Here is an 11,603-nt window from a genome sequence, read left to right as displayed (position 1 = left end):
TAACATCCGTAATTAGCAAGGTAACGTTATGTCATTAATAATTTACATACAGAAATCAACAATCCTATTATATAAATAGATTTTTACACCTTCATTAAATTATTGGGATATATTTTTTGAATATATAATTATTTTTTCCAGACATGGAAATATTTTCGGCAACGCCACGAGGTGACGCTTCCGCCTACTACGGTCAATCGACCCTTTACTCAAAATATTACTGATACTTTCATTATGGTTGGGGATTGAATTGATAAAATCGGTAATTGATATTCTGTCCATGATTATACATATTATTAATAAGGGACACCTGTTTACCTCTAAAATGTTTCTTCTGTAAATCAAAGTAATCCGCCGTAGTGTAGAGGGTTCATCTAGTGTCCGATGTCGTATCATCAATGCCCAGAAGCCACTAGAATGTTCCTTACTGGTAGGCATGTTTAAACAGGGATGCCGCTATTAATCTATCAATATCAATATCACTATCAACAGCCTGCCCTACCAGTAACAGCTGTTGACCTACTTGTAGCAGTAGCCGATGTCCTTCACTCGCTTAAATGAATTTCTCCTGCGCCCTTATGGTAGGTTAGGCAAAACGAAATACTTCCAGGCTTGAATATTTCGTCCAAACATTAAAGGTTAGCTCTTTAACTAGATATTTTAATGAGGTGATCAGGCTCATTTGGGGACATATACTAATTCAAATAGAAAGCATGTTACAGTATAGTAAATATATTTATTGTGTGTAATTTACGTTATTATGCATGGTTATACCAGTTTTAGTTTTTATTTCAATTTTTAAATGATCTAAAGTCATATATATATATATATATATATGTATTTATATTATATATAACATGTATATATATATATAAATACATTTAAATATATATATATTTATATTATTTATATTTCATATATTTATATATATATATATTTATATTTATTTTTATACATATATATATATATATATATATATATATATATAATATATATATATATATATATATACAGGTTGAGTCAGAAATATGGTACAATATTTTAAGACGTGATACTAGAGATGAAAATAAGAAAAAAATGATATATAAAGGTAGGTCCGGAAACGCTCCATTAGTGAGTAATGGCTGGCGAAAGATTTTGCTTTGTTTTCAATTCACCTGGTGAAATTAAGTGATTCTGAAATGTTTTGTACTTACTTTTTAACTCAAATAAGGTGGATTTATAAGGAAAATCACATGAAAAAATATAATTAAACCACTCTAGAGGTTTTAGTGTGAACAGTTTTTGAGAAAAAGTATGAAATTTGCCAAAAATCTAATAACAAAAATACCGTTTTAAATGTTTGATGTCCAATAACATTGTTAAATGACCAATCAACAAATTGTTTTTCCTATTACAGATTTTAGAGAATTTAATTTTGAAAACAACTATAATAAGCAAAGTTAACTAAATGTGTAAAAAAGGTATAAAATTGACTCCTCACGAATTATACTACATAGCAAACTTTTGCTGTTGTATAATAAGGAATGAGTATCTGATTGGTAATTAATCATTCAAACAACAGTGATTTAAAACATTTTAAATAATAAATAATTAGCTGGGCATTTATTATTAGATGACATATCTCACCTCATTGTTCAACAAAAACAACAAACTGTAAAGATACTGTGTGTCAGTGTTAATTATTTTAACCAGTTATTTTCATCCATTTTATTAGTGATTTTTGTGTTGTGTGTTTCATTTATTAAAACTGGAAGGTAATATTCATTTTTTTTCAAACACTAAATTAGCAGACATGCATTTAATGTATGGTTTGGGACGCTGCAATAGTAGGCCTACTGCAGCAAGACGTCTGTATCAATAGAACTTTCCTAACCGCAGGTGTCCAAGCGCAAGATGTGTTGCCACTATTCATCAACGCCTATCTGTAACAGGTTCTTTGAAATCTTCGGAGCATAGTAATGCAGGTATCGCCCGATCATGTAGGACTGTTGAATTAGAAGAGTTATTTCTTATTTCTGATTATCCTTAAGGAGCACTAGAGAATTGTCACTACAGTTTAATGTCAGCCAATCTAGTATTCGGAGAATACTACACAAGTACCAGTTACACCCATACCACTTCCAGCACGTCCCAAACTACGCTCCCCGTGTTGCTTTTTGTCGATGGCTTCTGGGAAAATGTGCTGATCCAAACACTCACTTTACAAGAACAGCTATCATTAACTTCCATAACAACCACACTTGTGCAGACAGTAATCCTCATGCTATCAAAAAACCAAATCGCCCACAACATCAGTTTTCAGTAAATGCTTGGGCTGGAATCTTAGCAGATCATTTAGTCGTATTCGTGGTTCCTTCCAGGCTTAATGGCGTGGACCTTTTTGGGTTTTTTTTAAGGGGGGAAATCGGGAAAACCCCCCGGTGCATTTTAAAAGAAGGGAATTTTTTAATTTTTAAAATTTTTGAACTTAAAAATTTAGTTTTTTTTTATTTAAAAAAAACTTTTTAAAAAAAAAAAATTTGTTTTTAAATTAAATAATCCATTCCCATTTAAAAAAAAAATTTTTTAGGTTTTTAATAAAAAATTAAACTTTTTTAAAAAATTTTAGTTCCCCCCCAACGGTTTTTGGATTTCCCTTAAACGATTTGAAAATTTTTGGCCATTAACTTTTTTAAATTTTTCCTAAGAATTTTTTTTTTTTTAAGTTAGTAAATCTAAAATAAATTAAGGTTTTAAAATAAAAAAACCTCATATTAATTAAAATTTTATAAAAACAAACTTTTTTCACCCATTCCTTTTTTGGAAAAATTTCCCAAAAAAAATTTTTTTTTTTGTAAAAAAAAAACCTATTTGATTTATTAAAAAAAATTTATTAAAAATTTTTTTTTATAAAAAAATTTTTTTAGATTTTTAAAAAAAAAATTTTTTTAAATAAAAATTTTAAAATTTTTGGTTTTAAAAACCCAAAAAAAAAAATTAAAAAATTTTTTTTTTTTATCGTTGCAAATTAAAATCAAAAAAAAAAAAATTTTTTCTAAAAATTTTAATGAAAAAAAACCCAAAATAATATTTTTTTTTTAAAATTTCCCCCCAAGATACCAGGAAAAAAAAGGGTTTTAAAAATTTTTTGTTTAAAAACGTTTTCCCTTTATTTTGCCTATTTTTGGTATTTTTAATTTTGTTATTTATGTTTATTAAAATTTGTTTTTGTTTTTTTTTTAATTTTGAATAAAAATTTAAGGAGTTAATTGAAAATTTTTTTGAAATGAAATTAATTTTTATTTTTTTTAAAATTTTAGAAATTTTTTTAATTAAAATTAAAATTTGTTTTTAATTTAAAAATATTTTTTTTTTTAAAAAAAAAAACATTTTTTTCTTTTTCAAGGAATTGTTTTTTTTGAATTTTTTTTTTTTTAAAAAAAAAAAATTTGAAAAAAATTTCTTGTTTACATTTTTTAAACTTCAATAAAGATCTTTTAAAAATTTTTAAAAGAAAAAGTTTTCAAAAAAAAGTTTTTGGAATTTTTTAAAACCAAAAAATTTTTAAACTTTTTAAAAAAAAAAAAAATTTTTTCCCAAAAAAATTTATACAATTTAAATTTTTTAAATAAATTTTTTTTTTAATATATTATTTAAAAAAAATATTTTTATTCCAAAAATTCCCAAAAAAACAAGGTAAATAAAGGGATAAAACTTTTTTCAATTTTTTTTTTTATAGATTTATTTAAAATACCAAAACTTTTTTACTAAAAATTTTTTTTTAAATTTTTATTGAGGTTAAAAAAAGATATTTTTGTTTTTAAAAAATTTCTTTACCCAAAGGGGGATAATTTTAAAAATTTTTTTTACAAAAAAATTTTTTTGTTAAATTTTAAAAAAATTTAAAAAAAATTTGATTTTCAATATTTTTTAAATATTATTTTTAAAACTTAGTTTTTTTAAAAGGATTTTAAAAAATAAATTCTGTTGAAATAAAAAAAACAAAATAAAAAAAGGTTGGGCCCTTTTGGGAAAATATGGAAATTGGGGTTTAATTTTTTAAAGTTTTTAAAAATAAATTTTACAATTTTTAAAAAAAAACAATTTGTAGTGTCTTTAACTTTTTTTTACAAAAAAAAACAAAATTTTTTTTAATTTTTTTTCAAATTTTCCCCTTTTAAAAAATTTTCCCCTAAAATTTGGTTTTTTTTTTTTTTTTTTTTCATTTTTTTCTTTTCACCTTTTTTTGATTTTTTAAAATTTTAAAAAAAGAATTTAAATCTTAATTCTATGATGAAAACAAAAAAAAAATTTTTCCCCTTTTTTAACTTATAATACTTTTTACCTATTTTTAAATTTTTTTTTCTTATTTTCATTCAATAAAAAAAAATTTTTTACCATATTTTTTACCCTTTATATTTTTTTTTAAAATTAAAAAATTTAAACAGTTTAAAATTGGGAGGGAAAAAAATCTCTAGGATTTGGAAAAATTTTGAAGGCCTTTTTTTTTTACTCCGGGGTTTTAAAACTTTAAAAAATTTTTTCTTTTCCCAATTTTTTTCTAGAAACGTTTTAATATCCCTTTTTGGATTATGGGGTTTGTGAAAATTTTTTTTTTTTAAATTAAATTTAAAAAATAAATTCAGATTAAAAATTTTCAATTTATCAAAAAAAATTTTAAAAAATTTTTTTTTTTTGGGGAATTTTCCCATTTTTTTTAAATTTCTAAAAATTCGTTTATTTAAAAAAAAAAAAAAATTAAAAAACTTGAAATTTAATTTAATTTTAAAAAAATAAAAAAAAAAGGGAAAAAAATTTTTTTTAAAAAAATTTTTATTCAAGGAAAAACCATTTTAAAATTCCTTTTTTCTTTTTTAAAAAACCCAAAAAAAATTAAAAATTTTTTTATTAAAAATTTTTTAAAAATTTTTTGTAAAAAAATTGTTTTTTTTAACATTAACAATATTTAAACTTTTCTTAAAAAAACCCTTATTTTTATTTCCCGGTAAAATTTTGATTTATAAGGGGGAAAAATTGGGGGGAAAAAAAAAAGAAAATTATTAATAATTTTCAACCTTTCCTTAACATTTAATTTATTTTTTTTGAAGTTTAAAAAAAACAATTTTGAAATTATCATTCCGACCACTTTTTTGGGGGCGTTGAAAACATGTAAAACTTTTTATTGAAAAATAAAAGAAAATCTAAAAAACACAAAAAAAAATAAGAATCAAAACGTTTTTTTGTTTAATTTCAACTTTTTTTTAAAAAAATAAAATTTTTTCTTTATTTAAAAATTAATTTTAAAAAAAATTTTTTTTTAAAGACTTTGATCAAAAAATGAATTTAATTTTTTTTTTTTTTTAAATTTTTTTAAAAAATTTAAAAATTTATTAAAGCACTTTGAATTTTCCCCAATTTTAATGATTTAAACCCTTAAAAAAATTTAAACCCTATTTTACTTTTTCTTTATTACTTTTAAAAAATTTTTTTTGTTTTCCCAAAAAAATTCCTTTTCTTATGTTTAAAAAATTTAAAAAAATTTATTTTTTCTTAATTAATAAACCCTTAAAAAATTTTTTTAAGTTTCTTTTTTTTTCAATTTTAAAAAAATTTTTCGGAAAGGGGTTTTAAAAAAATTTTTTTTTATTTCCCCAAACACATTGACACAATTAAAGGAAAAATTTTATAGCCTTTTCCCCCAAAAAAAATCTTTTGTATTTAAAATTAAAAAGTTTTGTTTTTGAAAAATTTTTTTTCCAAAAATTTTTTTATAATTTAAACCAAAAGGGGATTATAAAGATGGGAAAAAAAACTTTTAAAAAAATTGGGCTTAAAATTTTTTAAAAATTCCAAAAACTTTTTTATACTATTCCCATTTCTCTTCCCCCAAATTTTGGGGTTAAATCCCAATTAGTTATTTTTTTTTCCCCCCCCTTTTTTTCCTTTTTACTTTTAAAAACCTGTAATTATCAAAAAAAACACTATTAGAAATAATTACAACCTTTTAAAATTTAAGGATTATTCAATAAATAAAAAAAGTAAAATTTTTTTATTAGTTTTACCCAAAAATTTTTTAAAACAGGAAAATTTTTTTTAAATTTTTATTATTGCTTTCCCCCTTTTAAAAAAATTTGGTTTTATTACTATTGTTTTTTTTTAAAAATATTTTTTTTTAAAAAAAATTGGGCCCAAAACCAAAATTTTTTTCAGAAAAAAAGTAATAAATTTTAATTTTTTTTTTTTTAAAATTTGGGATTTTTGAGATTTTAAAAAATTTAAAAGCGTTTAAAAAAAAATTGGGATTTAATGGCTGAAAAGAAAATATTAAAAAAAACAATTTCTGGTACTTTAATTGTTTATTTTGAAAAACTTTATTTGAAATTTAAAAAAAACATTGGGGGGGGAGGGCACAACAAAAAAACAAAACACCCCCCTTTTAGTTTTAGGGGGTTTTTTTTTAAACAGTAGGAACTTTTTTTTATTCTTTTTTTTAAAATTTCTCTTAATTTTTCACAATTTTATTAATATAAAAAAAATGTTTTTTAAAATTTAAAAATGATTAAAAAAAAAAAATCCTTTTTTTCAAATTTTAGTTTTTTAAAAATTTATCTTACATGAATCAACCTTGCAAAATTTTTTTTGGTATGAACTTAAGTGTGGCTCCTTTGATTTTTTTTAAAATTGGGCGAATTTTTACTTTAGATCTTTAACTTTATTAATATTTTTTTTTTTTCCCTTTTTTTATTAAAAAGAAAATTTTTTGTTTTTGAAAAACAAAAAAAAATTTCCTTTTAATATTTAAAAATTAAATTTTTAAAAATTTTTAGTTTTTAAAAACCCAAAAATTTTAAAAAAAAAAACAATTTAAAAAAAATTTTTTTTAATTTTAAATTTCCTACTTTTTTGTAAAACCCCAAAAAAAAAAAAATTCCTTTTTAAAAAATAAAATTTTTTTTTGATTTATTTTTAAAAAATTTAACAAAAATTTTAAAAATAAAATAGGAAAATTTTTTTTTTTAAAAATTTTTTTATTTCCCCCTTTGCCAAAATACGGGGAAAAATTTTTTAAAAAAAATTAAACAAAAAACGTTTTAATTAAAATTAAAAATTAAGGGGCTAAAAAAAAAAACATTAAAACAGTTTGATTAAAAAAAATTTTTAAAATTTTTTTTTATTTTTATAAAATTTAAAACCCCTTATTTATTTTTTTTCAAATTTATTTTTAAAATTTCTTAATACCTTACCCTTTTTTCCGTTTTAAAAAATTTGGCCTTTTTTTTATTTTTTTAAATTTTAAAAACACTTGGGAAATTTAATAAAAAAGAAAGTTTTAATTTTGCTTTAAAAAAAAAATGAAAGGTTAAAAAAAATTAAACGGTGGGCAAAAATTTTTTTTTACTTTTATCTACCAGTTTTTTCAGAGACTGCAGTAAAAAAAAATTATGACCTAATTCTTGGGATTTTTTTTTAAAAACTTTTTTTTTTTTTTTGGGCCTAAAATTTTTTGTGGTCTGTTATTATGGGGTTTGGCTTGTATTTAAAATTTTTTTTTCTTTTATTTTTTTTTGAAAAAAAAAAAAATTTTTTTGTAAAAAAAAAAGAGACAAAACAAGAATTAACGAAAATTGTTTTTAAAAAATTTTGAACAATTCAATCCAGTTTTGGTTTCCAAAAAAGTTTTTTGAACACCACTTTTATAAGAAAAATTTTAAAATAAATGTTAAACCTTTAAAAAAACAAAAATTATTAGTTAGGATATTAAAAATTTTTTTAAATTTTTTTTGGATTAAAATTATTTTTTCCTTTCAAAAAGGGGTGGTTAATTTTTTTAAAATTTTCCCCAAAGGGGTTTGTAAAGGGGGGATTTTTTTAAAATTAAAATATTTAAAATTTTCTTTTACTTTGGAATTAAATTTTTGTTTCAGTATTCCCCTTTTAAAAACAATTAAACTTTTTTAACACAAGTTTTTTACATTTTTTAAAAAATCATTTTTTTTAATTTCCCCCTAAAAACTTCTCATTTTCCCTTTTTAAAAAAGGGACGGGAAAATTTAACCTCCCAATTTTTTAATCTTTGGGTTTTTTCAAAAGTTTTAAAAAATTATTTTTTTTAAACGGGGAAAAATTGTAAAATTTTTTAAAAACCCAAAATTTAAAAATTTTTAAATTAATTTTTTAAAAGTTTTAGGTAAAAAGGCCCCTTGAACAAATTTTCGAATGGGAGAAAATTTTTTAAAATTTTTTAATTCCTTTGGAATTTTTCTGTTCATTGGGGGGAAAAAAATTTCGTCCTGACAAATTTTTGGTATTGGTAGAAAAAAACCCAAAAAACCCAAACCCAAAAAACCCCCAAACAACCCCAAAACCCCCCAAAACCCCAAAAACCCCACCCACAAACACCCAAACCAAAACCCCCAAAAAACACAAAAAAAAAAACCCCCCCCAAAAAAAAAAAAACCCAAACCCCACACACAACACAAAAAACCCCCCAAACCCAAAAAAAAAAAACCCCCCCAAAAAAAACCCCCCCAAACCCCCTATTTTAATATATTAAAACAATTTTTTTTTTGCAATTTTGAAAAATTGTTGGAAAAATTTTTTTCATGCCTTTTTTTACCGCGAATTTTTTTTCCCGCAAAAACGAGGAAAATGTTGGGTTTTTTAAATGGGAAAAGACCATGGCTGAATCAGCAGGTCTTAACTTTCAAATTGGCCCAAATGAAAACCCACCCTATTCAAAATTTTTCAAAAATTTTTAAACTTAAAAAAGGGGCCCTTTTTTTTTTATTCCAATAGCAAATTTTCCCCTTTTTTGGTTTTGGGAAAAACAATTTTTTTAACTTTTAAAAAATTTTTAATCTATATTAAATTAAAGAAATGTTAAAGTAAAGTTTCCTGGTTTAAAAAAAAATTTTGGGAAAAATCATTGTTATTACAAATTTACTTTTTTTTAAAAATTTTTAGCTTTTGCAAAAAAAAAATAAAAAAAAATTTATTTAAAGTTTTTGTACCATGTTAGGGGAAAATTTCAAACCCCTAAACCAAAATTAATAGAAAATTTTTTTCCCCGGGAAAATAAAAAAAGTCTTTAAAAAAAATAATTTAAACCTTAAACATTTTTGAAAAAAGCTTTAAAAAGGGGAAAACAAAAATTTTTTTTTAAACCCCCGAACCTACAAACCCTTTTGTAAAAAAAAATTACTTCCACCAATTTAGATAGAACAATTTAAAATTTGTTTAAAAATAAAATAAATTTTTAAAATATTAAAAAATTATTAAAAAAATTTCATGATCAAAGGAAGTTAAAAAATTCGAAAAATTTTAAAATTTTTTATTTTCTTCCCCCGTTAAAAAAAAAAACTTTTAAAATTAATATATTTTAGCTTTTATATTATTTTGAAAAATATTTTTTTTAAAAAGGGGAATTCAAAAAATTAAAAAATTTTTTTTTAAAATTGAAATTTTTTAAAAAAAAATTAAATTAAAAAAAATGTATTTTAAAAACCCTGGATATATTCAAAATTTAATTTTGCTTTAAACCCTTTTTAAAAAAAATAAACCTTTTGTTGGAAAAAAAAAAATTTTAATAATTTAAAATTTTTTTAAATTTAACAAAAAAAGGGTAGAATTTTTAGAAAAAATTTTTTTTTGGGTTAATTAATTTAATTTTAAAAAATTTGGGGCCCCTTATAAATTTACTTTAATTTTCCCTTAAAAAAATTTTTACCAAGGTGATCAATGGAATTTCCCAAATTTTTTTTTTAAAGCCAACTTAAAAAAGGGGCCCAAATTTTTTTTTTATTTATTTTTTTTTTAGGTAATAAAAAAACATTTTTGAAAATTTTTACTTCCCCGGGGACAGAAAAAAGGGTGGTTATTTAAATTTTCTGCCCCCTTTTAAGGTATCGCACTTTTTGGAACCTCACTTTAAAAAGGGGAAGCCTTGGGTTTAAAATAAAAGAAAAAAATAAATTAAAATAAAGTTTTAAATTTAAATAAAAAAATTTTAAAATTAAATTAAATTTAAAGGGTTTAAATTTTTTTTAATAATTTAAATTTTAAAATTTTTTGAATTTAAGTTAAACCCCTTTGTAAAATTTTCTTTGAACATAAAAAAAATTTATTAAAAAAATTTAAAAAAGGTATTAAAAAATTTTTTTCCCAAAACCTTTTTAAAACCATAAATTTTTAAAAATTTTTAAAAAACTATTTTAAAACCTTAAAAATTTTTTTTTTTTTTTAAAAAAAAAAATAAAGGGGGGAAATTAAACCCATTTTGATTCCCCCAAAAAAATTTTCATTTACAAAACTTAAAAAGTCCCAAAAACGAAAAAAAAAAAAAAATAAAAATTTTCAAATTTTTTTTTTTGTTTTTCCCAGTTATTTAAACTTTGTAAAATTTTAAAAAACCCACCCTTTTTTTTTAAAATTTTTTTGGGTTTTTTTCATGCAAGATATTTAAATAATATTTTTTTTTTTTTTTTTCACAAACCTTTGTTTTTTTAATTTTCCCCCCGTTTAAATTTTTTAAAATTTTTAAAAATTTTTTTTAAGCTTTAAATTTTTAAAGTAAGCTTAAAAAAAAAACATTTTTTTTTTTCCAAAAAACTTTTGGAAAAATTTAAAGATTAAAATTCAATTTTTTAAAATTCCCCTTTTAAATTCATTTAAAAAAAATTTTATCATTTAAATTTTAATTTTAAATATGAAAAAATTTTTAAATTCAACTTTAAAAAATTAAAACAAATTTTTTTTTAAAATTTCTTGGCTTTTAAAAAAGTAAGGGAAAAAAGTCTTTAAAAAAAGGCCCAAATTTTTTTAAAAAAATATTTAAACCATATTTTTACTTTTAAAAACAAAATCAAAATTTTTAAAAACAAATTTTTTAAATTTTAAAAAAATTTTTCCCCTCTTTGTTTCCAAAAAAAAATCAAAAAACCCCAGCCCCGGGTTTTTCATTTTGCTTAATTTTTTCTAACGGGGTGTTTAAAAGGTTCGTTCCCAAATTTTGTTTCCAAAAATTTCATGAAAAAAAAAAGCCCTTTTTTTTGGGCCCCCCCGAAATACCCTTTTTTTTTAAAAAATAGTTTTTCTTTTAAATGGTGGATTTTTTACCCAAAGAAAGGGGGGAAAAAAAGGGGAAATTTTTTTTTTATTTTGAAATTCCTTTTGGGGGAAAAGTAAATTTTCCCCTTCTTTAAAATTAAATTTAAATTTTGTGGGTAGGAAAATTTTTACAAACCATATTTTTAAAAAAAAAAATAAATTTTCAATTCCCTTGGAACTTAAGAACAATGGGCCCCTTTTTTCGGGGAATTTAAACATTTTTTTTTTTTTAAAATTGCAAAAAAGGGGAAAAAAAAAAAAATTTATTTTAAAATTGGGGGGTTTTTAGGTAACCTTTTTATATTTTTTTTAATTTTGTGTCAAATGTGGAAATTTTTTACATGGAAAATTTACTTAAATTAAATTTTATTTGGTTTACTTCTACTTTGTTGGGTAAATTTAAAATTTTTTAAAAAAATTTTTTTTTTAAATTTAAAACTTTTTTTTGGAAAAGGGATGTATGAATATTGGAAAAAATTTCTATTAAAAAATTTTTTAATTTTAAAATCTAATCT

The sequence above is a fragment of the Homalodisca vitripennis genome, unplaced genomic scaffold (genome assembly GCF_021130785.1).
Source record: "Homalodisca vitripennis isolate AUS2020 unplaced genomic scaffold, UT_GWSS_2.1 ScUCBcl_2386;HRSCAF=7091, whole genome shotgun sequence".
NCBI classification, from domain to species: domain Eukaryota; kingdom Metazoa; phylum Arthropoda; class Insecta; order Hemiptera; family Cicadellidae; genus Homalodisca; species Homalodisca vitripennis.
The sequence above is the reverse complement of the archived record's forward strand: the minus strand, read 5'-3'. Positions refer to the sequence as shown.